Consider the following 27,643-nt stretch of genomic DNA (forward strand, 5'->3'; position numbering starts at 1 on the left):
TCTCATCGTCAGTACCTTCCTCAGAATCTGAGATCTCTTTTTTAACCTCCAGCCTTTTAAGCTGATATTCCCTTTCTCGTTCCTTCTTGCTTGCCTGGAATTCCAGTTCCGGCTTCCTTTCTTTCTCCCGCCTTTCCGCTTGCTCCCTTTGAAATGCTGTTTCTCTTTCCTTTCCTTTTTCTTTCTCTTCCCTTTCTTCTTCTGCTGCCTCTAGATCAAGTTTTTTCATTTCCTTTGCTTGTTCAGGTTCAAGCTTCTTCATTTCTAACTGAAGTCTCACTACACCCAGCTGTGACTCACTAGTGTCAGATATCACTTCCAACTTTAAATCCTGTGCTATACCTTTAAGTATGTTTCATTTCTTTACCCCTGCAGGTAAACCTAATTGTAACTTCTCTGCCAAATCCATTAACTTAGCTTTAGTTACCTTTTGTAAACCAGCCAAAGTTATAACTTCAGCTCCCAAAGTAGAATAATAGTGGGAGCTGTGATTATGTCTGTGTTTGTGTGTATGTGTGTGACTTAAATGAATTAAAGGCAACTGGTCTGCAAGCTTTGATGTATCAGAAGATAATCTAGGTTTGAAATGTTAAGTAGGTAAACATAGGGATGAAGGGAATATTTGCATTTTAAATAAACCAGACTAGCTTGAATTCAGGGGGGTGAAATGTCTCACCTAGCCAGCAGAAGTTAAGAAATAGTGTGTTTGTTTTTCCCAAAGATTACTGGCAAAATTGGTATTCTGAGAGATTTTTATTTTTAGAGAATTAAAGTCCAAAGACATAGTGAAACAATGGGAATTTGCATTCAAAGGAGAAAATATGGATAAAGGAGAGAAGGTTGTGCGTAAGGGATTCTAAGATCTCAAACAAGTGTGAAAATCCTCCAGCACCTAAGCCTCAAGCTGCTGTCTACAAAGAACTGAAGTTAAGAAAAGTCACTTTGAATTTGACTGTTTCAGGGTATTATGTGTTACTTTGCCTGGGTCTTTTAAAAGCTGTGTTTCTTACCATTGTCTTAACGGAAGTGTAACAGGGAGTTAGATTAACTAGGGGATTTAGAGGTTATGATAGTAGTAATTTGCAGATCTATGTACTTAAAATAATTTCTCCTATTAATAAAGGTTTAGTTTAGTTTTGTAAGAAACCTATAAGACTCGGTGGTCTTATTACTGCTGAATTCAAGGCATGCTTCTGTACAATCTGGTGGGGATTCTTGACCACCTATTGGAAATTTGCGTGCTGCTCCCAATTTTCCGTTCCATGGAAAAAGTGTGATGGAAAGTTGTGTGCTGCACATGGTTAAATTGCCCTAAGTCATGCCTCTGCCAGCCAAGGGTCACAGCTGGCTGTGCAGGTGTGGTGATTCTACGCCCAGTGACCTCCAAGCTCAAACTGGAATAATCAGATGTCAGGTGAAGTATCAAAGGTAGATGGTTTCAATTTTTCAGTGTGACATCTGATTGCTTCAAATGGAATTTTGCTTGGGGTAAGTACTGTCCTTGGCACAGCAAGAGAATTTAATTATCCCTTGTCCTGGAAAGTGTTTTTATCTACTGCCAGAAGGGCATAGCAATCCATTTGAATGAATGCAATTGAAAAATATATTAAAAAACAATCTCACCTCTCAATCAGGATGCCAAGGGTTCAAGCAAAGTACGGTGGATGCTGGAAATCTGAAACAAAAACAAAAATTGCTGGAGAAACTCGGCTCGAGTCGACTCGAAATATTAACTCTGTCTTTCTCTCCACAGATGCTGTCAGACCTGCTGAGTTTCTCCAGCAATTTTTGTTTTTGTGCCGAGGGTTCAAGTCCATTCCAGAGATTTGAACATAAAAATCCAGGTTGACACTCAAAGTGCAGTACTGTGGGAGTGCTGCACTGCTTGATGTGCTGTCCTGCAGGTGAGACATCAAACTGAGGCCCAGTCTGTTCCCAGGGTGGACCTAAATGATCCCATGGTATTATTTCAATTAAGAACAGGGGAATTCTGCACAGTGTTCTGGCCAATCTTTGTCCCTCAATCAATATCACTGAAAGAATAAGTCATCTGGTCATTGATGTTTGTAGAGTGCACAAATTGGCTGCCACATTTCCTACAGTGCAACAGTGTTTCACTGGCAGTGAAGTACTTTGGGACATCCTGAGGTTGTGAAAGGTGCTATATAAATGAAAGACTTTATCTATAGGTGGCAAATTGGAAAGTCAACAGGGGAGATAAAATTGGTGGAGCTGTCAAGATTTGTGCAGTCATAGGAGCATAGACACAAGATTAGGCCTCCCAAGCTTGGATTCGCAATTAACATTATGGGTCACCGACATGAATTGTGCCACAGCCAATAAACACTCATACGTGGTGCACTTAAGATGATGCAATTTAATTTGGGTTTCTGTTTGCACGGAATTGTATAGTTGCAGTCTGATCATGTGAAAGGAAGCTATGGACATCAAAGATTAAACTCAGGCATCAGGAAATAGTTGACATGTCCAAGGAATTTGTTTACTTTTACATGATGGTGAAATTCTAACTCCAGTCACGTTGACTCAGGAATCTTATACGATAAAGGTTAGGCCAGAAAAACATGTACCCATAGAAGCTCAACATTGGCAGGACACCCGAATCAATGAGGACCCTCCTGGCTCCATGTAAAAGTGTGGTTTACGCACAAGAGTTCTTGCTGCCTATTCGTTAGGCTGCATCCACGGAAGCTAGGAAATTCGGAATGGAGCAAGTCCAGATCAGGGCAGCTCAATTTCAGGCAGGGGTCCTAAAACAAGCTCGAGGGTCTTCAACTGACCCTCAAGGGAACCTAAAGCTGCTTTTACACCAAACAAAAACAGAACATGCTTGAAAAACTCAACAGATCTGGTGGCATCTGTGGAGAGAGAGACCAAGTTAATGTTTTGAGTCCATATGACTCTTCTTCAGAGCTGAAGAGAGGTAGAAATGTGATGGGTTTTATGCTGTTGAAAAGGGGGTGGAGCAGGTGAAGTGGTAGTGATAGTACTAAAGACTAAAGCAAGTGTTAATAGCGGCACAAAGGCCAGCCCTGTCTGATAGATGAGTGAACCAGGTTGTCACGGAGAGAACGGTCCCCACAGAATGTTGATAGGGGAGGTGAGGGGAAGATGTGTTTGGTGGTGGCATCATGCTGGAGTTGAAGGAAGATTTTCCTTTGAATACGGAGGCTGATGGGGTGAAGGTGAGGACAAGGGGGAACCTCTGATGGTTCTGGGTGGGGGGGGGAAGGGGTGAGGACAGAAGTGCGGGAGATGGATCAGACACAGTTGAGGGCCCTGTCAACCACAGTGGAGGAGGACCCTTGTCTCAGGGGAAAGAAAGACATTCAGAAGCGCCATTTTGGAGGGTAGCAGCATCCGAACAGGTGCAACAGAGATGGAGAAACTAGGAGAATGGGATTGGAGTCCTTAAGGAAGCAGGGCGTGAGGAGGTGTAGTGAAGATAGCTGTGGGAGTCAGTGAGCTTGTAATGAATATTGGTAGACAGTCTGTCACCAGAATTGGAGACAGAGAAGTCAAGGAAGGAAGGGAAGTCTTGGAGATGGACCAGGTGAAGGTGAGAGAGGGGTGGAAATTGAAAGCAATTTCTAATGCTGTTTGTAGTTGGCTGCCTGGGACACCTGAAAAAATCACCCCAGATCAATAAGGGATTGAAAATATTTCAAGGGTTTTAGGCTGGGGCATGGGATATCGCCCTGTGAAATTGATCACCTGAAGAAAACCCCAGAGATAGCCCCGGATTTGTGCAGCAAGGTCCAGTTTCTACTCCAATGACTTTGTTCCGCCATTGTTCTTGACCAAAATTCCTCTGTTGGTTTGATTCTGGCTAATTGAGTTCTTCATTGTGTCCTGGGCTTGCTCAGTCAGCTCTCTACTCAGTCTAGCCAAATCAGTTATCTCCACTTCCCCAGGCGAGTTTGCTTCTCCACTCTGATGTTTAAGCTCGCTCAACCTGTGTCGTGTTTTCACATTGGATTTGTCGGCTCTTTGTCGTAGATATGAAAAATTAAAAATGCAGCATTTTAAAATGTTAAAAAACATGCTCCCTCATGTGACTCTGCCACATACGCGGGTTCATGTTATTAATGAAACTTTTAAATTTTTATTTGATTTTTAACAGCTGTTGGAAACCTCATCCCACCGGTGAATGAGATTTCCTAAAAAAATCCAAAGGCCGCTTAGCCTTTTCACCTGCCCGACAACCGTAGGTTTGGATGGGCAGTGGGAAATTTCTTTTGATGATGACTTTAAAGGCCTTAATAGGCCTTGTAATTGTCGGCGGGCCTGCTGCTGACTTCCGCACGTTCCTACCGACTGAAATATTGTGCGAGTGCACAATGACATCAGGGCGCTCGCCCGATGTCATCGTGTGTCATTTTACGCTCGTTCGAGTCAGGTAGGCACCCGTCCAACGAGTGTAATATTCTAGCCTATAAGATCAATATTAGAGAGATACAATGAGAAATTACGGAAAGGGAATAGTATCATAGAGGTATGATAAGACGATGTGGGATCAGTATCTCAGAGATGCAATGAGAAATTATGAGAATAATTTCATGATATATGATTAAGCTTATTGGGTTAATTTGGTGGATACTCAATAAATCATTTAACTACTCAACCTTATTTTTGGTTGGGTAAAGGTATCAGGGGAGTGACTTAACATGGGTAATTGAGTTGTGGCAGAGATCAGCAATGATTGGTTGAGCGGTGGAGCAGGCTCAAAGGGCTGACTGGTCTTTTCCTACTCTTATTCCTCCAATAGAAATCTGTTTTCTTTATTTTATCCATTGGCAATAAGTACCGGCTATGACATGTGTAATGTGTGAAATAGGTGTTTCCTGACAATGTGCCATCTTCAGAGAGAGCCCAACCCTTTTCTGGTGTTGAAAATAACACACTTGACTGAGGATTCTTCGGATTCAAAGGGCTGATTGTTAAAAGGTTGTTGGGTTGTTGGGGGGGTGGGTGGGTGGTGTAAACTGATGGGTTATTGGTTAAAAACCTGTAAACCCTGTTTATATGAAATGGCTCTTAGTCACACCCTTTGGAAAAAAAAACATGCCTTGACTTGCAAGTTAGTCCTGAAAATCAAAAGCCCGTCACATTTATTTAGCAGACGTATATACCGTATGATCCAGTGTATACGTCACATATTCAAGCAAGATTTTGTTGACTGTGCTAAGCTCATGATAACAACTCAGATATGAGAGTGATAAATTGTTTTCTTTTTCAGAAGGGAGGTGCTAGGTAGATGACCAGTGCAACGAATATGTGTGTTCTTTTGACAATTGCTTTCCAAAGAAATATCCCCGATGGGCAATATTGAATTATCTGCTCATTAACAGGCTCCACCCGGTTTCACTTCCACTCATTTCAGTGGAAAGGAAACTCTAGTGACTGGACGTTTTGATATTGACCATCTTACACCATCAGCCAATTATCCCCAATGCTCATAAAGTTTCAAATTACCCCCACTTTTGACGAAATCTTTAATTGTAGCTTGTGGCTATTCTTTCGGTTAGGATTTGATATAATTTTTATATTTTTTTTTACACCTTCCCATCTGAAGATACTGAGTGTTGGCTGGAGTACAGTTTTGCACCCTCACTAGATCTCCCATCTGTTAACCGGAAACAACGGGCAGAATTTAGCCCTCGATGGGTGAGTGGGGCCCACCAGCTCAGCAGCAGGTGGGAAGGCCACCCACTCAAAATGGTGGCGGCCCCCATTTTGGGGGGGGACCGCCGCCATTTTGAGTGGGCGGCCTGCTCGACAGGAAGTGCTCTGCGCTTCCTGTGTGTGGGGGGGTGGGGGTGGGGGGGGGGGGGGGGGGGGAGGGGTTGGCGGGTGGGGGGGGGTGGTGGGAGGGGGATGGAATCCCCATCTGTCAAAGTGTTCTCTTTCATGTATACTTGTGAAAGAGCACACTGCTCCCTGAGGCAAAGTGCTGTCTCAGGGAGTTTACTGACAGGTAAGAAAAGTCAAAAAATGGAGAAATATTAAAATTATCAACATGTCCCCGCCTTGTGCGACAATGTCACACGAGATGGGACATGTTGATAAGAAATACATAAAGTTTATTAAATTTAAAAAAAAAACAGACATGAAACTTCATCCCGCCAGTGGATGAGGTTTCATGAATAACCTGCAGGCCGCTGGGGCTCCTGGCCTACCCGCCAGCCTTCAGGTTGGCCGGGCAGGGTGTTTAATAAGGTTAATTAGCCTGTCAATGGCCTGAATTGGCCATTGACAGGTCGGCGGGCGGACAGCTGATTTCGCTGTCCGCTCACCTCCCTGAAGATTTAAATGGACTGGGATGACGTCTGGGGTTCCTCCCATTGTCATTCCGCGTCATTTTCCTGTCAGCGAGCAGGCCCCGCCCCCAAATTGCCAAGGGGGAAATCCTTCGGAATGTATTTTGGCAGACTACCGTAAATTGCAGCGTATAAGTTGACCTGGCATATTTCTGGCCCTGCGTATTATTTTTTTTGCGTATACTCAGCATATAATTTAACCTCCCTTTTCAGCCAGAACAAGCTACGCTCGCATTATTAGTCAGCCTCAGCTTTTCACCCCAGAAGTGCTTGTTTCTACATATCGGCACCTGATAGCTGGGCATATGTCTGGTGATCTCGTTAAATGGTGGAGCAGGCTTGAGGGGCTGAATGGCCCACTCCTGCTCCCACCTTCCAATGTCAAGGATCAAGCAGGCGATACGGGCTGTGTTGCGAAGGTGCATGGGAGCTTAAGATTTGCCACTCTTTGCGCCAGATGCTGATGACATTTCACACCCATGCCCACGGTTCACTGTGATACTTGGCATAGAAGTAGGCTTGTTTTTGGATAACAGATGTGAGCATTTTTGGAGGGATTTTTCAAGGCTTCAAAGGTTGACTTATTACACCAACATCTACAATATTTTACTGCAAGCCCAGTAACCCTCAGCTTCTCTTAATCACAACCTGTTTTCTGACTCTCAATTTTGTCAATGATGCTGTGGCCAAATAATCCTTCGTCATTTTCTCCTGAGTTCCACTTAAACTGGACTCGTGTACAGGTTGCACCCTCCTCTCAGTATCTCTGACTCATCTTTCTCAGAACCTTAGATTTGTAGAGATAAACATGTTCCCATGTCTTTATTTCCTCAAACACTCTGAAGGCTTGGTGCCAAATGGCCACTACATCTCCGCCAGGGGGTTAAGACCTCACTCTATATTTTTTTATAAAATGCTGCTATGTGAGGCAAAGGAGGAGATTGCAGGGGCTCTGACGCTAATCTTCAAATCCTTTCCGTCCACAGGAGAGGTGCCAGAGGGCTGGAGGACAGCGAATGTGCTACCATTATTCAAGAAGTGTAGTAGGGATAAATCAGGTAATTACAGGCCAGTGAATCTAACATCAGTGGTAAGGAAACGATTCAAAAAAATTCTGAGGGACAGGATTAATCCCCACTTGGAAAGGCAAGGATTAATCAGGGATAGTCAGCATGGCTTTGTCAGGGAGAGATCATGTCTAACAAATTTGATTGAATGTTTTGAGAAGGTGACTAGCTGTGTAGATGAAGGTGCTGCAGTTGATGTAGTCGACATGGACTTCAGTAAGGCTTTTGACAAGGCCCTGCCTGGGAGAACGGCCAAGAGGTTAAGAGCCCATGGGATCCAGGGCAAGTTGGCGAATTGGGTCCAAAATTGGCTTAGTGGCAGGAGGCAGAGGGTGATGGTCGAAGATTGTTTTTGCAATTGGAAGCCTGTGACAAATGTTGTACCGCAGGGATCGGTGCTGGGACCCTTGCTTTTTATAGTGTACATTAATGATTTAGATGTGAATATAGGAGGTATGATCAGTAAGATTGCAGATGACATGAAAATTGGTGGTGTCGTAAATAGTGAGGAGGAAAGCCTTACATTACAGGACAATATAGATGGGCTGGTAAGATTGACAGAGCAATGGAAAATGGAATTTCATCCTGAGAAGTGTGAGGTGATGCATTTTGGGAGGACTAACACGGCAAGGGAATACACAATGAATGGTAGGGCCCTAGGAAGTACAGAGGATCAGAGGGACCTTGGTGTACATGTCCATAGATCCCTGAAAGCAGCAGCACAGGTAGATAAGGTGGTTAAAAAGGCATATGGGATACTTACCTTTATTAGCTGTGGCAGGGAGTTTATGTTGGAGCTGTATAAAATGTTAATTAGACCACAGCTGGACTACTGCATGCAGTTCTGGTCACCGCATTATGGGAAGGATGTGATTGCACTGGAGAGGGTGCAGAGGAGATTTACCAGGATGTTGCCTGGATAGGAGCATTTCAGCTATGAAGAGAGACTGGGTAGGCTGGGGCTGTTTTCCTTAGAGCAGAGAAGGACCTGATAGAGATTTATAAAATTATGAGCGGCATAGATAGGGTAGATATGAAGAAACATTTCCCCTAAGCAGAGGTGACACTAGCCAGGGGGCATAGATTTAACATAAGGGGTAGGAGGTTTAGAGGGGATTTGAGGAATTTTTTTCACACAGAGTGGTTGGAACCTGGAACACACTGCCTGAGGGAATGGTAGAGGCAGGAACCCTCACAACATTTAAGAAGCATTTAGGTGAGCACTTGAAATGCTATAGCATACAGTGCTATGGGCCAAGTGCTGGAAAATGGAATTAGAATAGATAGGTGCTTGATGGCCTGCACAGACATGATGGGCCAAAGAGCCTGTTTCTGTGTTGTATAATCCTATGACTCTATATATATCTCATCCTGGCTAATCTATAACATTTTTTTAAAAACTGGACAAAGGCATTAAACTGACTGAAGCCATGACTGGCTATGACTCACACAAAAGGAATTTCTGGTTTTCCGAACAGTAGCAACCACATTATCTCTAAAGTGTTGATAATGCCCCTGTGATTGCAGAGATAAAATCCCAAGGAGTTGTGCAAAGGGCATTTACATTTCCAAGGCCAGGCCCTGGCCAATTGGTGATGATGTATCTGTGACGACAAAGGACCCTGAAACCCCCTTTTGAACTCATTAATGGTTGAAGCATTAACCATCTCAAGAATGCAGACAAGGAATATCATTTGTCCAACCAGGGTGGAGAAGTGGGAGTCATGTCACATGACACCCTCCCCAAGCTGCTCGACCCTGTAATGTTGCCTTGCGGAGCTGAAAAAAGACAGAGTGCCATTTTCCATCTAGCAGGCAGCTACAGAAAGAGGGCCCCAGCTCCCCACCTGTACAGTTTTTTACTGGAACTTCTGTACCAGCGCCTACAAACTAATTAATCTCTATGTGTCTCTCCCATCATGCAAGCCATCGCTACTGTAAAAGTGGATTATCCAGCATCATCTTCAGCCTGCCTCTGTGAAGGAATAGATCATTGGACTTTTGACTCTGGACTCTGGATTCACATCAAGCAATAATCCTTATTTTGTCTGTGGTCTTTGCCCTGTACCTCTTTCTTTACCTTATCCCTATGTTATTGTATGAATGTACTAGGGACTGTGGAGCAACAACCCCCCCCCCCCAGCCTCCTGCATTTTGAGTGTGTGTATAAATAAATCAACCCTTTTAGTTCACCCAATTTTTGAGTTTGCTGTGGGGGTTATCCAGAGAGAATTAGATCATGCCAAAACTGGGGGTTGGGAAAATACACCACCACATATAAAAAGGGGGAATCAAAAATCAAAAACACCTTTTTGTTTCCAGGTTGTGAGAGAATAAATCAGGGCTGCTTAAACTATACCCACTCCTGTCCATAACAATCGCCATTTTCCTCTCTTTCCTTTCTACTCTTTTCAAACTTGGTGCTTGCATGCTGTTTGGTCCTCATCATCACCTCATCATTCTCTCATGCATCTGCAATCTCTTTCACTCCAATCTGTTGCAATGGAAGAAACTACCTGCTTTGACTTGGTGCTCGTTTCATCTCTCAGAAAGGAATAACATCAACAGGAATGCATCACTTTGAAGTACACTCCCTGCTCCTATGTAGGTGAATGCAGCAACTGATTTGCACACCAGAAAAATTCCAGAACCAGCACTGAGATGTGCGAGGGAGGAATGTTGAGCAGGACACCAAGAGAACCCTGTGCCTTTATATTCAGTCATTACATTGTTGTTATCCCACATGAAGTCCATAACAGGGAGGGCTCTATCCAACCTTTCACTTGAAGGAGTATATCTCGGTGCTGCGCCATTAAATACAATTTACAGCACCCAAACAGCCCAATTAGCCCAACTGGTCCAGTCCATGTCAGTGTTTATGTTCCTCCCACACTTCTTCATCTTACCTTATCGCCAAATCCTTCTACTCCTTTCTCCCTCGTGTATTTATACAGCTTCTCCTTAATATTCACCTCAATAATTTCATGTGCTAACTAATTTCAAATTTCCATCACTCTCTGGGCTAAAGAAGTTTCTCCTGAATTCCCTATTGGATTTATTAGTGACTACCTAATATTGATGGTCCCTAGTTTTCCCCCTCTCCCACCACAAGTCCTCGCATAATTCGTCAACCTAGATTATGTGTGCAAATCCAGTAAAAAATAATTATCTCCTAAAGAGTTGTTGAGTTGAGGTAAAATGCCTTGCTTGGTTAAAAGCAGAGGGTTGAGTGGTTGCATGACACAGGAAAAGGTTCTTATACCAGGGCCCTTCCCCATCAACATCCAGCTACACTTGGAATATCTCCTATGTTCTTGCCTCTGCTACCCTGTGCAGTATCACACTGACTCAAACATCCCTCTTAATATGTATTTCACAACAATTCCTAACTAATCTGTTCCTACTCTCCTGTCTCTGAAGTAATGCCTACCATAATATTTGCCATTTAATGATTTACAAACTGCTTACTGCCTTAAATCCAGACTGTCTCAGTGTCTCTTGTTCCCTCCGAAAAGGAAGAACTTGCATTTCTGTAACACCCTTTCACCATTTCAGAATGACCCAAAGCACTAATTCACTACTGTCAAGTGTTGTCACTGTTGTAACATAGCCCATCCCCTTTACCAGGTTGCTTTCCCCTGTGTCTCCCCTCTCTGAGAGGACATTGTTCTCTAGTTGACCACATCAGTTATATCTTTAACCGTAGTTTTGCCAGGGATTTTCAGCAGGTGAAGAGAATGTTCCAGAACGATCTGCTGTTCCTGGCAACATGTGGTTGAGTCACCTGAGTTTTCTGAGCAAGCAGGGCCTCACGGCTCTCTATCGCTTTAATGAAACTTTATTGACACTTCAATGTTGCTGTCCAGCTTTTGTTTGGCTCTTTGGAATCTGTGAGGCCGTCATATTGGCTATGAAAGGAATAAAACAACACCAAAACATATTTTCAGATCTGTCATGTGATACTGACATGGCAAAACTGAGACGCTGTTCTTTTCCTCTGACACTAACCTCAAAAAAAGAGATGATAATCACTTTTAAAATGAAAGAACAAATCGTAAAGCTGGGACAGTGATTGCACAGTGGATCATGGCATCAGTCTACAACTAATGAAGGTGGGATTTCCACCAGAATATGGAGTTCCTGGTCTTAGCACCTGCTGAAGTGGGAGACCATTGGGTGGTGTAAGTAGGGCAGATGGAAAATAGGAAGCTGCTTGTGTGCACCTCCCACTGGCTGTCACAATGTCACCATTAGAGTGGTCATTGGAGTCAACGTGCCCCTGACTCCTTCCTTTTTAACCCAAACCCTAACTCTAAAAGTAATTACAAAGCCTGGAAGAAGCGAGAAAGAGGAAAAAACACAGTAGAGCAATCTTTGCTCATAAAAAATGTTTATTGAGTCTATGTTCATTATGGAGAGAGCCCACAGCCCACACAACTACCTGAGCCACCTTCATGGTCAAGCCATTTTAAATTTTATGGGTGAGCGGCCAACACTAAACAGGAGCTGACGGGCTGCTCACTAATCAGCAAGACTGGAATCCCGTGGCTGTTCCACCAATGTTTGGGAAATAAACTGAAGGGTCAGGTGGGGATACAGGGAAGTGATCTGGGTTGGCCTTTTCTGTGACTGAAACTGTGGAACCAGCAAAATCATGTGAGATGTTGAGTTTACACGGAGACTTAATTGTCCAGAAATTGTTAGAGTTTATAATTAAGGATAGAGCGACAAAACACTTTGAAATTTGTCAACCAATCCGAGAGAGCCAAGATGCATTTGTAAAGGTAGCTCACACCTGACAAATCTGATTGAATCTTTTGTAGGGGTGACTAAAGTAGTGGACAAGAGAATATCTATTAATGTTATTTATATGGATTTGCGGATAACATTTAATAAAGCCCCTCATTAGAGACTAAAGTTCAATCTCATTGAATTAAAGGCAGATTATTGCCCTGGTGAGGAAATTGGCTGAGTACAGGAATAATGGGCAGGTGCTCTCGCTGGCAGGGTGTGACTAATGATGCCCTGTATTAGGACTTCTTCTTTATTCTTTCATGGGAAGTGGGCATCGGTGGCAAGGCCAGCATTTGTTGCCCATCCCTAATTGCCCTTGAACTGAGTGGCTTTGCAAGGCCATTTCAGAGGCCAGTTAAGAGTCAACCACATTGCCAAGTTTGGAGGCACATGTAGGTCAGACCAGGTAAGATTAGCAGATTTCCTTCCCTAAGGGGCATTAGTGAACCAGATGGGTTTTGACAACAATTGATGGTAGTTGTCATGGTGACCATTACTGAGATTAGCTTTAAATTCCAGACTTATTAATTTAATTTAAATTCCACCAGCTGTCGTGGTGGGATTTGGACCCACATCCCCAGAGTATTAGCCTGGGTCTGTGTAATTCTAGCCCAATGACATTGCCACTGTAGCACCACCTCATCTTCCACTTAAACTACTCACTATATATATTAATGACTTAAATAAAAGGACAGAAAGCCACATGTCCAAATTTGCGAAAGATCAGTGACAATGTGAACAGTGTAGAAAGAAACTTAAAATTACAAAGATAGATAGAGTGAATTGGCAGAACTGTGGCAAATGGATCTCAATATAGACAAAAGTGAAGCCATCCACTTTGGACCTAGAAAGGACAGAACGTGATACTTTCTAAATAGTGAAACAGTGGAGGTCCAAATAGGCTTCAGAGTCCTGGTATATAGACCACCATCGGATCCAGAAAATAATCAAAAAAGCTAATACTATGTTGGCCTTTATATCCAGAGGACTAGGATACAAGGGGGTAAAAATCATGTTTCAGCTATACAAAGCCCTGGTGAGACCTGGAGTTAGTGTGTGTTCTGGGCCCCATGCCTTAGGAAGCCTTGGTGGGAGTGCAGTGGAGAATTACTAGGTTTACTTGTGCTTCAAGGATTAGGGTTAAATTACAGGGTGAGATTACATAAACAAGGATTGTATTCCCTGGAATTTAGACGGTTAAGGGGTGATTTGATTAAAATTTTCCAGATATTAAGTGGAACTGATAGGGTAGAGAGAGAGAGAAATTGTTTCCACTGGCTGGGGAGCCTTGGATTGTGGGTCAGAGTCTAAAAATTAGAATCAGGCCTTTCAGGAATGAAATTAGGAAATATTTCTACACACAAAGGATGGTAGAAGTTTGGAACTCGCTTCCACAAGCGGCAATTGATACTAGATCAGTTGTGCAATTTTAAAATCTGTGATTGGTAGATCATTATCAAAAGTATTAAAGAATATAGGACGAAGGCAGGTAGATGGAGTTTGGTTAGCTATTGAACGGCGAAACAGGTTGGAGGGACTGAATGGCCTCCTCTTGTTCACATCAAGCAATAATCCTTATTTTGTCTGTGGTCTTTGCCCTGTACCTCTTTCTTTACCTTATCCCTATGTTATTGTATGAATGTACTAGGGACTATGGAGCAACAACCACCCCCGCCCCCACCCCCAGCCTCCTGCATTTTGAGTGTGTGTATAAATAAATCAATCCTTTTAGTTCACCCAATTTTTGAGTTTGCTGTGGGGTTATCCAGAGAGAATTGGATCATGCCAAAACTGGGGGTGGGAAAATACACCACCACATATAAAAAGGGGGAATCAAAAATCAAAAACACTTTTCTGTTTCCAAGTGGTGAGAGAATAAATCAGGGCTGCTTAAACTATACCCACTCCTGTCCATAACAATCGCCATTTTCCTCTCTTTCCTTCCTACTCTTTTCAAACTTGGTGCTTGCATGCTGTTTGGTCCTCATCATCACCTCATCATTCTCTCATGCATCTGCAATCTCTTTCACTCCAATCTGTTGCAATGGAAGAAACTACCTGCTTTGACTTGGTGCTCGTTTCATCTCTCAGAAAGGAATAACATCAACAGGAATGCGTCACTTTGAAGTTCACTCCCTGCTCCTATGTAGGTGAATGCAGCAACTGATTTGCACATCAGAAAAATTCCAGAACCAGCACTGAGATGCACGAGGGAGGAATGTTGAGCAGGACACCAAGAGAACCCTGTGCTTTTATATTCAGTCATTACATTGTTGTTATCCCACATGAAGTCCATAACAGGGAGGGCTCTGCCTAACCTCTCACTTGAAGGAGTATATCTCGGTGCTGCGAGAATGGGGAAACAGGTTTGAGGGGCTGAATGGCCTCCTCTTGTTCCTATGCTGATTGTAGGTAGCTGGAACTGACTGAGTTCAATGTTATTCTCCCCGGCCCATCATATTCTTCCCTTCACTACCTTAATGGAGGTTTAATCCTTACGAAAATGAACACATTTAAATTCCTCTCGGTACAGCATTTTTGTAAGAATGTTATGCGCAAGATCATTGTTATTTCCAAGCTGTATAGTCTTTTATTAAAAAAAAATCTATCATCAGCAGTTGGAGCCAGTAACAGAGCGCGGGGAAATGAACTGAGCTGTCAAATTTTGGAGTTAATTTGTAATTAGAGTTAACGTGAGCTGCGCAGGGTAGAACAGCAATGGGGTCGAATTTTCATGATGCAGCTCGGACTGAGGGAGAAAATAATGGATTTCTCACCCACCCACCCACATCTACAAAACCAAACCAGCCCCCGCCCATCACCCAACTCTGCAAAAGAAAGTTCCTCTCTCTCTCTCTTCACACACACACACACTCACTCACTCACTCACTCTGAAAAGTCAGTTTGGTTGTAAGCGTTTGACTTCTGAGCTGCTCAGCCAAGCTGTGCCTGGCGAACAAGCCACTCCGATGTTGTAATTGGGAGGGGCAGGGGCGAAGGGACTCTTCAACATCCCATTGAGCAGCTCAGCTCTGCACCTCAACCGGAGTGAAGGGGGACGGGGATGTGTTTGAAATGCTCCCTGCGGCGGCTTAACAATCATTTATAACAACCATTGTGGACCTGGGGAGAACCTTCACTTGAACCTACAAAGCAGAAAGGCTGCAGTCAGTCTCCGAGACCGCCTTGTAGACCAGTCGCAGCTCCGAATAACCCCCCCCCCCGCCGTGTCCCCCTCTCTCTCTCTCTTTCTCTCTCCGGCTGCCTGTCTAAATTTTGGGCGAAGCGAGCGCGCGTTTGATTACATCGGAAGAAATTAGCAGAAGGAACCAGAAGTTGGTGAGTTTCAGATTTTTTTTTGGGGGGGGGGGAAGCTCTTTTTTCTCTCTCTCTCTCTCTGTTTTCAATGTTGTCAAATTGTTCCTGTTAAAATGTGCAGTCACTCCCTGAATCCCTCTGTCTTAACTACAGAAGTCACGACTTTGTTTGGGGAGGTGGAACTTTCCTGGGTAGAATGGTGCTCCATAACACCCCAGCCTGAAGATAACACCAGAGAGCCGGGTAAGAGGCCAAGGTTCCCAAGCGTGATGTCGTTTTTAAACTTCAGTGCGAGGGACGTTTAGAATTTAAAGGCCATTGTGGGTCATGTCGAGGCGTCTTGGGGATACCCGCAAAGGCAGGGTTTCCCTCTGAGCCGTATTTGTGGCGGAATTGCTTAGGAAAGGAGTTCGGAAATTTCGGCGGGGCCGGCAGTTCAATTCAGGGCTCCCGGCGAGAGTCGCACTCAAAGGGGTGTGAACTCGGGTCGGCCAGTGACACTGCACCCCCCCCCCCCCTACCCCCTTACCCCTTACCCCTTCTTTGATTCCCACTGGCTGCCAGAAATCACTAAATTCACCTCCCTAAAGCCTGGGGTGGGGGGAATTTGGGGGGGGGGGGGGGTCGTGGGGAGGCAATTTCTCACCCACTGAGAGTTGAAATCGATAGTTGCAGATTTCATCCATGACTGTGTGCTTTCCCACCCACCCAAGCAGGTTGTGTGTGGCGGGTTATTATTGCTTAATGCAGCCAGTTTATTGGGAAGAGATGAAACCAGATGTCATTTTTACGACTTAAACCCTGCGCTAAATTCACTGCTTCCAGTAACAGATTTTAAAATCAACAACTGACCCAGTGTCAACAGCTGCTTGTGGAGGACAGTCCCTAACAACTGTCATCCTCTGTGTGTAGAAGCGTTTCCTAGTATCACTCCCAAAAGCCTGGCTCTAATTTTCAGACTCTGCCCCCTAGTCCCAGACCCACCGAGCAGCAGGAATAGTTTCTCTCTCTCTCTCGGCTCTCATTGTTTGATAGTTTATAAAGAGTATCAAAAGCTCTCAGCTATGATTCAGTCTAAAGGTTGTGGCTTTATCCAGGATGACACTTCGGAGCAGGTATTGCTGAACTGTCGGAGGTGCTGTGTCCTTGGAAGGAAGCAAAATTGTTCGCGACTTGGGATGGGTGGGTGAGGAAGGGAGGAATCTGTTCTGCACCAGTACAGCTGGTGAGTTGGATAGTCGCTTTGCAAGTTGTAATACAAGGGGGTATTGATACAAACGCTGTCAGTAGGCTGTGTAACTCTGGATTTAACCTGGCGCATATTACACTTTCCCCAATAATCTCTCCCTTGCGTCAACTTTCAGCTCAGCGCAGGGTGACTTTAGCCTGAAAGTTTCCCCAAACCCTGTTTGCGTCCAACAAAGGACTTTTCTCTGCCGTTCCCAAACTCTTTTACAGTGAGGTAAAGAGTTGTCTAACATTGTCCCTTCTGCCTTTATTCCTGTTATTTCCGAAGGAACAAAACCATTTGTCCTTGTGTGTTGCAAACAAGTTAGAGATTGAAGGGGAATGGATCCCCTTCTGAACCTTGTGTTTATGTCCATCCCGCACCACGCACCATTTCAAAGAGGGGGCTTCTAATCTAATTATTAACTGCCTTACAAAGGAAAATATTGTTATTACAGAATTGGTGGTGGAATCCTGATATATGCCAATTTTACGTTTTAAATAGCTTTAAACATTCGTAACACCATTTGCTCAGGTAAATGGTACATTTTCAACACTTGGGTGGTTTGCCTTTCAGCATTTGGCACAACAGAGCAGTTCCAATTTCCTTTGAGCGCTTCAAGAATTGTTCCTTTTGTCAGTGCTTTGAGTAAGGGTGTAAGCCCATTTGTTTTAACTTGTTCATCATTTTACTGCCTGCATAAACCACAGGAAATCATTACAAATGCATTTAGTTGTAAACAGAAGGATTCTCACATTAATATAACACACACACACACATGGAAGGAGGGTCAGGTAGAGGCACTCAGCCCTTCAAGCCTGTTTTACCATAAAGTGAGATTATGGCTGATCTGTGACCTAACTTGACATACTCACCATTGCCCCATATCTTGTTATACCTTTGGCTAACAAAAATCTATCAATTGCAGATTTTTAAATTATACTCTTTACCCAGCATCAATTGGCATTTGCAGAAAAGAGTTCCAAACTTCTCCCACCCTTTGTGCACAGAACTGCTTCCTAATTTCACTCCCGAAATGTCTGTATCTAATTTTTAGCCTATGTCCCCTAGTCCTAGACTCCGCAACCAGTGGAAATCTTTTCTCTTTATCTACCCTATCTCTTCCCTGTAATATCTTGAAAATAGTATAAAATACAGCCAGTTGTGTTTCAGTTGGTAGCTCTCTTGTTCCTGTGTCAGAAGATTGTGGGTTCAAGACCCACTCCAGAGATTTAAGCCCACGATAGTCCAGGATGATACTTCAGAGCACTACTGAAGAAATGCAGAACTGTCAGAGGTGCTGTCCTTCGAATGAAATGATAAGCCAAGGCTCCGTCTGCTTTCTCAGGTGGATGTGAAAGATTTTACAGCATTATTTCAAAGAAGAGCAGGGGAATTGTCCTGGTGAATACTTATTCCTCAACCAACACCACTTAAAAAAAAATCATTTTCACATTGCTGTTTGTGGGAGCTTGCTGTTCACAATTTGTCTGCTGCGTTTCCTATATTACAACAGTGACTACACTTCAAAAAGTAGTTAATTAGCAGCAAAGCATTTTTGGGTTATCCTGAGGTTGTTAAAGGCACTGTATAATTAAAGTCCTAGATCTATAGTCTATTATACATACACATCCATAAACGTGAAATGTGCGATTACAGTGGCTATTGTCCAGTGTTAAGAGGGATGGGTCATTATACACACGGATTATTGAGCTGTTAGTATGACAGCACAGAAACAGGCAAATTGAGCCTGTGTCTGTGTTTTCCCCATGGGGGTCCCGGTAGCTTCCTGAGTGATGCCGATACTCTCCAACATCCCCCTTTCCCAGCCAGGTAATTCTCCTCTAAATCTATTTCTGGGACTCTGCATCTAAAATTTCACACACTAATCATCCTCCGTGCATAGAAATGTGTTTTTTTTTTCTCTCTAACCTCCAGAAGTTGGGCTCACGTTTTTCCCTTTGCAAAATGTTGTGTCCCACTACAGTTACTTGTTGTAACAAGGTGGTTCCAGGTGTGTAAAGGTGTGATAAGTAACAGGGAAACACTTGGCTTCAAGTCTTGATCTGGCATTGGGATGTGAGGGCTTGTACCATCCAATGATCTGCCTCCTGCTCTGTGAGTTTGCTGCAGTATAACTTCAGTTCAGTTTTGGGCACCGCCCCTCAAGAAGGGTTGGTTGGTCTTGGAGGGGGAGCAGCACAGATTCGCCAGAGTGATACCAGGGCCTTTATAGCATAACCCGACTTCAGCCCTGCCTCAGCTCATCTGCTGTTGAAGCCCTCATTCATGTCTTTGTTACCTCTAGACTTGACTATTCCAATGCTGTCCCATCCAACCTCCCATGTTCCACCCTCCACAAACTTGAGCTCCTTCAAGGATTTTCTGCCTTTAACCTAGCTTGCACCATATCCTGTTTATCTGTTCCGTCATGTTGCCTGAGCTACTTTAGCCCCTGGCAATAGCTCCATTTTAAAATCCTCATACGTGTTTGTTCCCTTTTGAATCCTGTGCTTTGCCCCTCCCTTTCTCTGTTACCTCCTCCAGCCCTGCAACCCTCTGCGATTTCCGCATTCCTACAATCCTGGCTAATTGCTCATCTCCGATTTTAATCGCTTCACGTTTGGTGGCTGTTCAGCTGCCTAATCCCTAAACTCTGGAATTCCCTTCCTACACCTCTTCACCTCTCTAACTCTCTATTCTCAATTGACCCCTTTGATGAGGCTTCCTCGTGTCTCCTTACGTGGCCCGGTGTCAAATTTTGTTTGATAATGCTCTTGTGAAATGCCCTCGGACGCCTTGGCTACAAGGGTTAAATTATGAGCAGAGGTTGCATTTTCTTGTATTCCTAGAAGATTAAGAAGTGATCTAATTGAGGTGTTTCAGATGATTAATGGACAGGATATATAGAGAGAAACTATTTGCATTGGCGGACAGAGTCCAGAATAAGGGAGCGTAACCTTCAAGTTTGAGCTAGGCTGATCAGGGGTGATGCCAGGAAACACTTCACAACAAGTATAATGGAAATCTGGAATTTTCTCCCCCTAAGGGGTTGTGGATGCTGAGGGGTCAATTGAAAATTTCAAAACTGAAATGAATAGAGTTTTGTTAGGTATTTAGGGAACCAAGGTGAGCAAATGGTGTTTAAAATATTGATTAACATCATCCAGTTGAATGTTGGAACAGGCTTGAGGGGCTGAATGGCCTCCTCCTGTTCCTAAGTTCCAGTTTGGTGTGATATTGATACTCAGCAGTGCCCAAGTGGACCACTCAGTCTTCTGGGATGATTTGCATGGAGCCCTCTAATGAAAGAGGGGATTACTAACCTTTACTATCTACATGTTAAAATGGAGGAAATGCAGCAGCCGATTTATGTTCAGCAAAACCAGACAAGTAGCAATTAAATAAATAAATAAGCAGATAATCTGTTTGGGATGTTGGCTGAGGGATAAATAAATATTGGCCAAGACCTTATCCTACTTTCCTTTGAGATAGTCCTTATAGACCCATTTAATTGGGCAGACAGGGCCTTGGTAACATCTCATCTGAAAAGCAGCACTGCTGACAGTGCAGCACTCTCTCAGTGCTGCACTGGAGTCTTAGGCTGGATTTGTACTCATTATGGCACAGTGGATGGTAAATACTGAGCTGTTCAAATTCTAGAGGGAAACTTGAAACAGTTCCACAACTGTTTGCAATTTGTATTTTTATTTTGAGATGTGTGCCTTGAATTCAGTGGTAATAAGACCATCGAGTCTTAGAGGTTTTTTTTTTTACAAAACTAAATTAAACATTTATTAATTGAAATGATTTTAAGCACATGATAGGTCCACAAATTATACCACAATAACTCCTAAATCCCCCAATTAATCTAGCTTCCAGTTACACCTCCGTTAAAGCAGCAGTAAAACAAGATAGATTTCAACAGACCCAGGCAATGCACAAAACCCTGGATAGGGATATTCACAATGAGTTTTCTTAGCTTCGGTTCCTGTAGACAGCAGTTTGAGCATAGAAACTGGAGGCTATTCTCACTTGTTAGATCTTTGAATTCCTTCTCCTTACATATAACCTCTGCTGCTTTATTCAGATTTCTCCATTTTTTTAAATGTAAATTCCATTGCCTTTTCAACTTTACTTTTTCCATAATATAAGTCTTTCATACTACGCATATTATCAGTAATCTTTGGGAAAAATAAACACACTGTGTGACTTAGCCTCTGTTGGCTAGGTGTAACACCTTACCATCTCTTTGAAATTCATGACTCTCATTTATCTAAAAATGCAAATGTTCCTCACACCTCACATTCTAAAACTTCAGCCACGTTGACATATTTAGCATTTCAAGTCCTAGCTTCTCTTCTGATAACTCAAAAGCTCCAGGCTAGCTGTCTGCAATTCAATTAAACACCTCACACACACAACCTCACACAGAGAAACTAATCCAACCCCACCCCCAGCTATTAACCTACCTTTACAATAAATCACAATAATATTATGAAAATTATTATATTTTTATTACAGTACTCGAGTCTTGATGTGGAATTTGAACGTAGAATCCTCTGGCCCAGAGGTAAGAGCACTACCCACTGAGCCACAACTGGTATGAGCCACAGGTTGTCATAGTCTGCAGAGTCCTGGTCTCAGCTCAATAGATATCACTCTCAGGATAGTCACTTTGTATAACTGGAATTATAAGTGCAAATGAAGGGATAGTCCAGGTTACTGGGACCATATTCCAGGAGCAGGTTTTTCTATGAATTGTTTATTTCAGGGCTGGAGAAGGGAACGTAAGCGACTTTCACCAAGAAGCTAGATTCTCTTAGGGAGCTGTGACATTGTGAACTGTGGAATCATGGAGTGATGACATTGCAAAAGGAGGCCATTCAGCCCTTCATGCCCATGCCAGAAAATATGTCCCATTGAGCATTTTCAGTAAAATCGTTAAAAAAAAGGTTTTATTAAAAGAAGTGCTGTGATTTTACAAACAAACTGCTCAGTTTTGACCTCCCTCTTATGTAAAGGATACAGAGACATTGGACAATTACAAGGGCGACACCTCAGGAAAGATTGAACAGCCTGGAGCTCTTTCTTCCACAAAGCAAAGGCTGAAGGGTGATCTGATAGTGCTCTTCAAGATTATGTAAAAGGTTGATAGAGAAGATGACTTCATTTGTGAGGGAGATTGAAAATAGAGCCCTTAAGTATATCGTAGTCACTGATGAATCCAAAAGGAGTCCAGGACAAACTTCTTTATCCAGAGAGTGGTGAGAATTTGGAATTCGCTCTCAGATGGAATGAATAACACAGGTGCATTTCAGGGGAAATTGGATATGTACATAAGGGGAATAGGAAAAGAAGGACATGTGCCAGAATAGGAGGAGACTCATGTGGAGCATAAATGCCGGCATTGACCAGTTAGATTGAATGGCCTGTTTCTGTGCTGTACAATTCTATATAATTATATATAATCTTGCCAGAAATAAACAAGAACACACAATGTCACTTTGAGCATCTTACTTGATGTTATGCACAAGCATGTCAAAGGAGCATTACCTCGCATTTTCCTTCTTTGCTTGCAAACAGAGATACAATAAAAGATTTGGCAACAGATTCTGGACATGAGGACTGTGGCCCCTAAAGAAGGGAGAGCAGAGGAGTTATGCCCAGTATCCTGGCCAATATTTATCCCACAGCCACCTTCACTGCAACAGATCCTACAGGGTGAGACCACTGTTTGGCCTGGCAATTGCCAGTTAAAACTACAAACCTGTGGTTGAGAAATTATTGTTTGTGATGCCTGGAACTGTAAGCCCTCTCCTCCTCCTCTCTTCCTTTAAGACGCTGCTTAAAACCTACCTCTTTGACCAAGCTTTTGGCCCCCTGTCCCTAATCTCTCCCACAGTGAATCGATGTCAAATCCCATGAATGAATACATTTTAAAAACACGAACGCTAAACGCAATTCTGTGATGTTCTTTACCAGAGACGGAGAGTTGCGTTTTCCCCTAAATGTGTTCAGCGTTTGTTCGCAAGTTCTGCTGCTGTAAGCTTGGAGAGGTTTCACAGTCACAACCCTTCGACTGAGTGAATGTGACGGGGCTGGGGCTTTGCCGGGTTGTTTTCAATCTGTGTGAACAAAAAAGGGTGTTTTCTTACAGCCACAATCACATCTGGGGCTTCCTGCAGATGGGAATGCAGTGCATTGGAAGTGTGCAGGACAGGAGATACACGGAGAGAATCTAATGCCTGGACTTTGTGCCGTGCCTTTTTATCAATGGAGCTTCTCTAGGCTTGTGCCTGAAGTCTGATTCTGATGTTTCTAAAGACTTTTGCAGTTCGCTGCAGAATCCTGACAGCTCACAGATGGGGGAGCAGTGGGGGAGTAGGGACTCGGGGGAATTTAACTGGCTGGTTTAGAGTGAAGCTTATAGTCTGGGATACATTAACTCGAGTCGCAAGTCAGTATTACAAATTTAAATAAACGCGCACATTTAGACCATCACAGGAAACCAATAACAGTCCATCAGAAAAGAGAAGGTAGAGTGCCTTTGTCAGAAGAGTTGTTCTGTTGTTAAAAAAAAGAGCTGTGTGTTCTCATCACTGATTTTTGCTTTAATTCATTCTTGGGAATGTAGTCATGGCTAGCAAAGCATCCCTTGCCCATTCCCTAATTGCCCTTAGGTGGTGATGTTGGGCACAGGTACTGACTGACCCTCCAGTGCGTTTCCAAACTTCTATACTTTTATTTCTGATTTCCAGTAATTATAGAATGGATACAGCACAGAAGGAGGCCATTCGACCTATCTTGTGTGTGTGTGTGTGTGTGTGTGTGTGTGTGTATATATATATATATAATATATATTCTTTTTAATTCAGCTTCTGACTACCCCCTCCCCTCCACACAAGGGTGACCCTTTCCCCTACCATCCAAAATATTACCAATATTACCGTTACCTTGTTACGTCATGAGGCAGTGGAAGAAATGTTTCGATCCTGTGTTCTGTTTAAAACATGGAATTCAACAGCACTTACCCCAGTGCTTCAGTTGCCAAGGCTACTGGCCCTTTGAGGATCTGACCCACACTAGCAAGGGCGGTACCAAGTATGATTCCCTGGACTGTCTCGAGTTAGCAGGTCAAGTCTCCAAATTCAATCAATTTTTCTTAAGCTTGGGGTGGGGAGGAAAATGAACCAATTGCTCTCAATCAACCCCTGCTAAAAAGTATGTTTGTGCGGATGTCAACTGATGATCGGGTTGAATTTTGCTACAATGTCTTTTTTATGGTCAAATAGCTCTGAGATCTCTCCATCTACACTTATCTAATTTGTAGAGGTACCAAGTTCTGGGGAATGTACCCCAGTGCCTTTGCTCAGTGAATTTAAATGTCAGTTGTGACTCAGTGGACATAGTCCCTGCTAAGACTTGATCACATAGTCTAGGCTGATACTCCAATGTCAGTAGTGAGGGTGTGCTGCACTGTTGGTGGTCTTGTCTTTGATTCTGATGTTAAACCAATGTCCCATTTTCCTGTCAGGTGAACTTATGGCATTATTTTGAAGAGCAGGGCAGTTTCCCCCACCCCCCTGCCCAGGTATCCCTAGCCAAAATCCATCCCTCAACCAATATCATTGAAGCAAATTATCTGGTGATTACCACATTGCTGTTTGTGGGAGCTTTCTGTGCCTCATTTCCTGTATTACAATAGTGAAGACAGTTCTTCAGTACGTTGTTGCCTGGAAAGCATGTTGGGACAACCTGAGGATGTGAAAGTTGCTGTGTAAATGCATTGTTAATTCTTTCCTTTTTTTTTCTCATCAAAATTGGAATAAAACTGGCTTGGGGGGGTTGGGGGGGGGGGGGGGTGCGGTGGTGGTGTTGGTTTAGCAGTGGGGAAGAAACCTTGAAGGTTGGTGGTATTTTTTGGTATTGAGCAGCACTTAGCTGTGAACTCACCATCTCTGCTCCAGATGTCAAGGTGAACAGAGTGGAGAGAAGTTGGAGATTTGGTCAATCTGGCTCCCTCAGAGGTCACACCGGTCCCTGAGCGAGTAGTGTTGGCAGAAGCCTGGCACCTGCCGGTCTCAAGGGGATTGGTGACTCAATCTTGAGCAGCGGGGAAAACGCTTGGCAGGCTGGGACAGACGTGAACCTGAAGATGTGGAACCAGGTGGGGAAGTGGAAGACAGAGGGGTGGCTGGTCAAACAAATAAACCTCCAAGCCAAACGACACCCTGACTTGGAAATATATCACTGTTCTGTCAATGTCAGAGGGTCAAAATCCTGGAACTCCCAAACAGCATTGTGGGTGTACCTACACCCTTTGACTCCAGTGGGTGAAGAAGGCAGCTCACCACCACTAATTTGATGTGGGCGTCGCTGGCAAGAACAGCATTTGTTGCCCATCCCTAATTGCCCTTGAACTGAGTGGCTTGCTAGGGCCATTTCAGAGGGGCAGTTAAGACTCAACCACATTGCACTGGATCTGAAGTCACATGTAGGTCAGACCAGTTAAGGACAGCAGACTTCCTTCCCTAGGTTTTTTAACAACAATCAATGATAGTTTCATTCATTACTGAGACTAACTTTCAATTTCAGATTTTTATTTAATTAATTGATTTTAAATTGAATCCTCTGAAGGGGTTTGAGGCTGTGTCTCCAGCACATTAACTGGGATCGCTGGCTTATTAGTCCAGTGATTATACCATTACACCACCTTCTCCCCTAGTTTATTAGGGATGGGCAATAAACCCTGGCCTTGCCAGCAACGCTCACATCCCATGAATTAATAAAAAAAAGACCATGGGATTTCTGGATATTCACCAGCGCTTAAGGGTTTGCATTTTGCTTTCTGACCATTTTCCCCAAAGAAACCAAAATAATTCGCCTGATTGTAAACCGCTCTGCGAACTTTTCCGATTACTTTTCCAAGTGAGATCAGCTTATTTGGAGACTGGAGAAGCTGAGATTGTTCCCCTTAGGTCAGCATAGATTAAGTGGAGATTTAATCAAGGTGTTCAAAATATTAAGGGGTGGGGGGGTTTGATAAGAGTGAATGGGGAGGAACTGTTTCCACGGCTGGAGAGCCAGAAAGCAGAGGACACAAATTTAAAATCAGAGGGGAGATGAGGAGAATTTTTTTTTCCTACACAACGAGTTGCTGTGATCTTCCTGAAAGGGCATTGGGAGCAGATTCAATAAGAACTTTCAATAGGGAATTGGGTAGAAACTTGGAAAGGAGAAACTTGCCTGGCCCTGGAGCAAGAACAGGGTGGACTGGAACTCGTCAGATTGCTCTTTCAAAGAGCTGGTACAGGCTGGGTATGTGGACTGAATGGCCTCCTTCTTCACTGCTGTATGACTCCGTGACCCCACGAAGCAGCCTTTTGAGGTGAGACAGAACCTTTAGGTGTAGCGGTGTTTTGCAGATCAGGCAGGAGTGTTCCATTTCCAGGGCCTCCCTGTCATGAATAAGGCTTGTGAAGTAACCCTGTTTTATGGATTTCCCAGCTTAAGTTGGCTCAATTCCAATGTTTGCAATTATTTTCTTTCCCTTTTTAATGTGTTCCTTCTTAAAAAATACCCCTGAGGGGTCAGTTTTTAAAGTCTATTTGCCTAATTTTAAACTGTTGCAGCTGCTGTGCTTACCAGACGTATATATATTTAAAGAGAGCTAGACTGATTATTTTTGCATGGACTTTACGGGGATTCAAAAATAATGGGTCTTTGCCTTGTGAGTTGGACTGGGAACTGAATGTCCATTGTGCTTATGGCATCTGGAAAATCACGATCATTGGTGGACCTTCTGAGGGGAGAGGAGGGAAAGAAGGGTGTAAAATCTTCTAGGCCTATTTTTGGTTCTGAAATGGGGGCGCCATGAACACCCCCAACCGGGAGGGCCCAAAGCTGGCCTGAAATTGAGCCTTGAACCTCATTAGTGTTAGTTAACAGTCATGGGGAACAATCCTCCTCCTTCTGATCCACAGCAATGTTTTTCTTTCCTACCAGATGCCAAAGAGTCTGAGTGGATCAGGCCCATTGCCTACATCACTCATTTTTAATCCAATTTTAGCACGGAGTCCAAAAACAGTGTTGGGCCTCTCCGTGTAATTGGCCAAACGACTGTTTCAGGGAGCGAAGGTATATAAGAACACAAGAAATAGGAGCTGGAGTAGGCCATTTGGCCCCTTGAGCCTACCCTGCCATTCACTTAGATCATGGCTGACTGAGTGTGGCCTCAGCTCAACTTTCCTGCCTGTTCTCCACATCTTTGATTCTCCTATAGTTAAGAATGTGTCTATCTCAGCCTTGAACATATTCAATGACTCAGTCCCAACTGCTCTCTGGGACAGAGACTTTCAAAGCTGCACAATCCTTTGAGGGAAGAACTTCCTCCTCATCTCCATGTTATACGGGGGACCCCTTATTCTGAAACTGTGTCCCCATGTTCTAGATTCCCCCAAGAGGGGAAGCTTCCCTTCAGCATCTACCCTGTCAGGCGCCCCTGAATCTTACAAGGTTCAATAAGATCACATCTTGCTCTACTAAACTCCAATGAGTATAGGCCCAACCTGCTCAACCTTTTCTTATAAAACATTCCCTTCATTCCAAAAATCGGTCAACAATGGCTGAAAATTGGCTCGATCCAATATGTTGGGTCAGAGACCTTTCAGGCATCTTGTGAACATGGGATGTTGGTCCTGAAAATGGTGCTCTATTGTATTCATTTTTTACCCTGCACAATGGATGCAACAAGGTCCAGTTTCTACCAAAGAGTGAGAGAGAAAAAGAGCACTAGCTTTTATTGTATCATGTACATGGCTACATATTACCTTTTGCCTCTCCACAGCTCCAAGCTGTCATTATTAAGAAAATATTCCAATGTGGTTCTCTCGGGT

The 27,643-nt window shown here is 43.6% G+C and overlaps 1 protein-coding gene across 15 annotated transcripts in view; it reads left to right on the top strand.

Annotated features, from left to right (window-relative positions):
* Positions 1–15,141: 15,141 nt before the first annotated feature.
* The window catches only part of adgrg6 (adhesion G protein-coupled receptor G6), a 277,537-nt gene continuing 265,035 nt past the window's right edge, over positions 15,142–27,643 (top strand). For 11 of the 15 annotated variants that reach the window (XM_041180979.1, XM_041181012.1, XM_041181022.1 and 8 more), the window contains exons 1-3: positions 15,142–15,538; positions 15,671–15,760; positions 21,270–21,318. The gene's annotated coding sequence lies outside the window, so the exon portion shown is untranslated. Of the gene's footprint in view, positions 15,539–15,638; positions 15,761–21,269; positions 21,319–27,643 lie in introns of all 15 variants that reach the window. The other 4 variants (XM_041180994.1, XM_041180984.1, XM_041180988.1 and 1 more) reach the window with 4 other exon arrangements.

Source organism: Carcharodon carcharias, chromosome 2 (assembly GCF_017639515.1).
Source record: "Carcharodon carcharias isolate sCarCar2 chromosome 2, sCarCar2.pri, whole genome shotgun sequence".
Classification (NCBI taxonomy): domain Eukaryota; kingdom Metazoa; phylum Chordata; class Chondrichthyes; order Lamniformes; family Lamnidae; genus Carcharodon; species Carcharodon carcharias.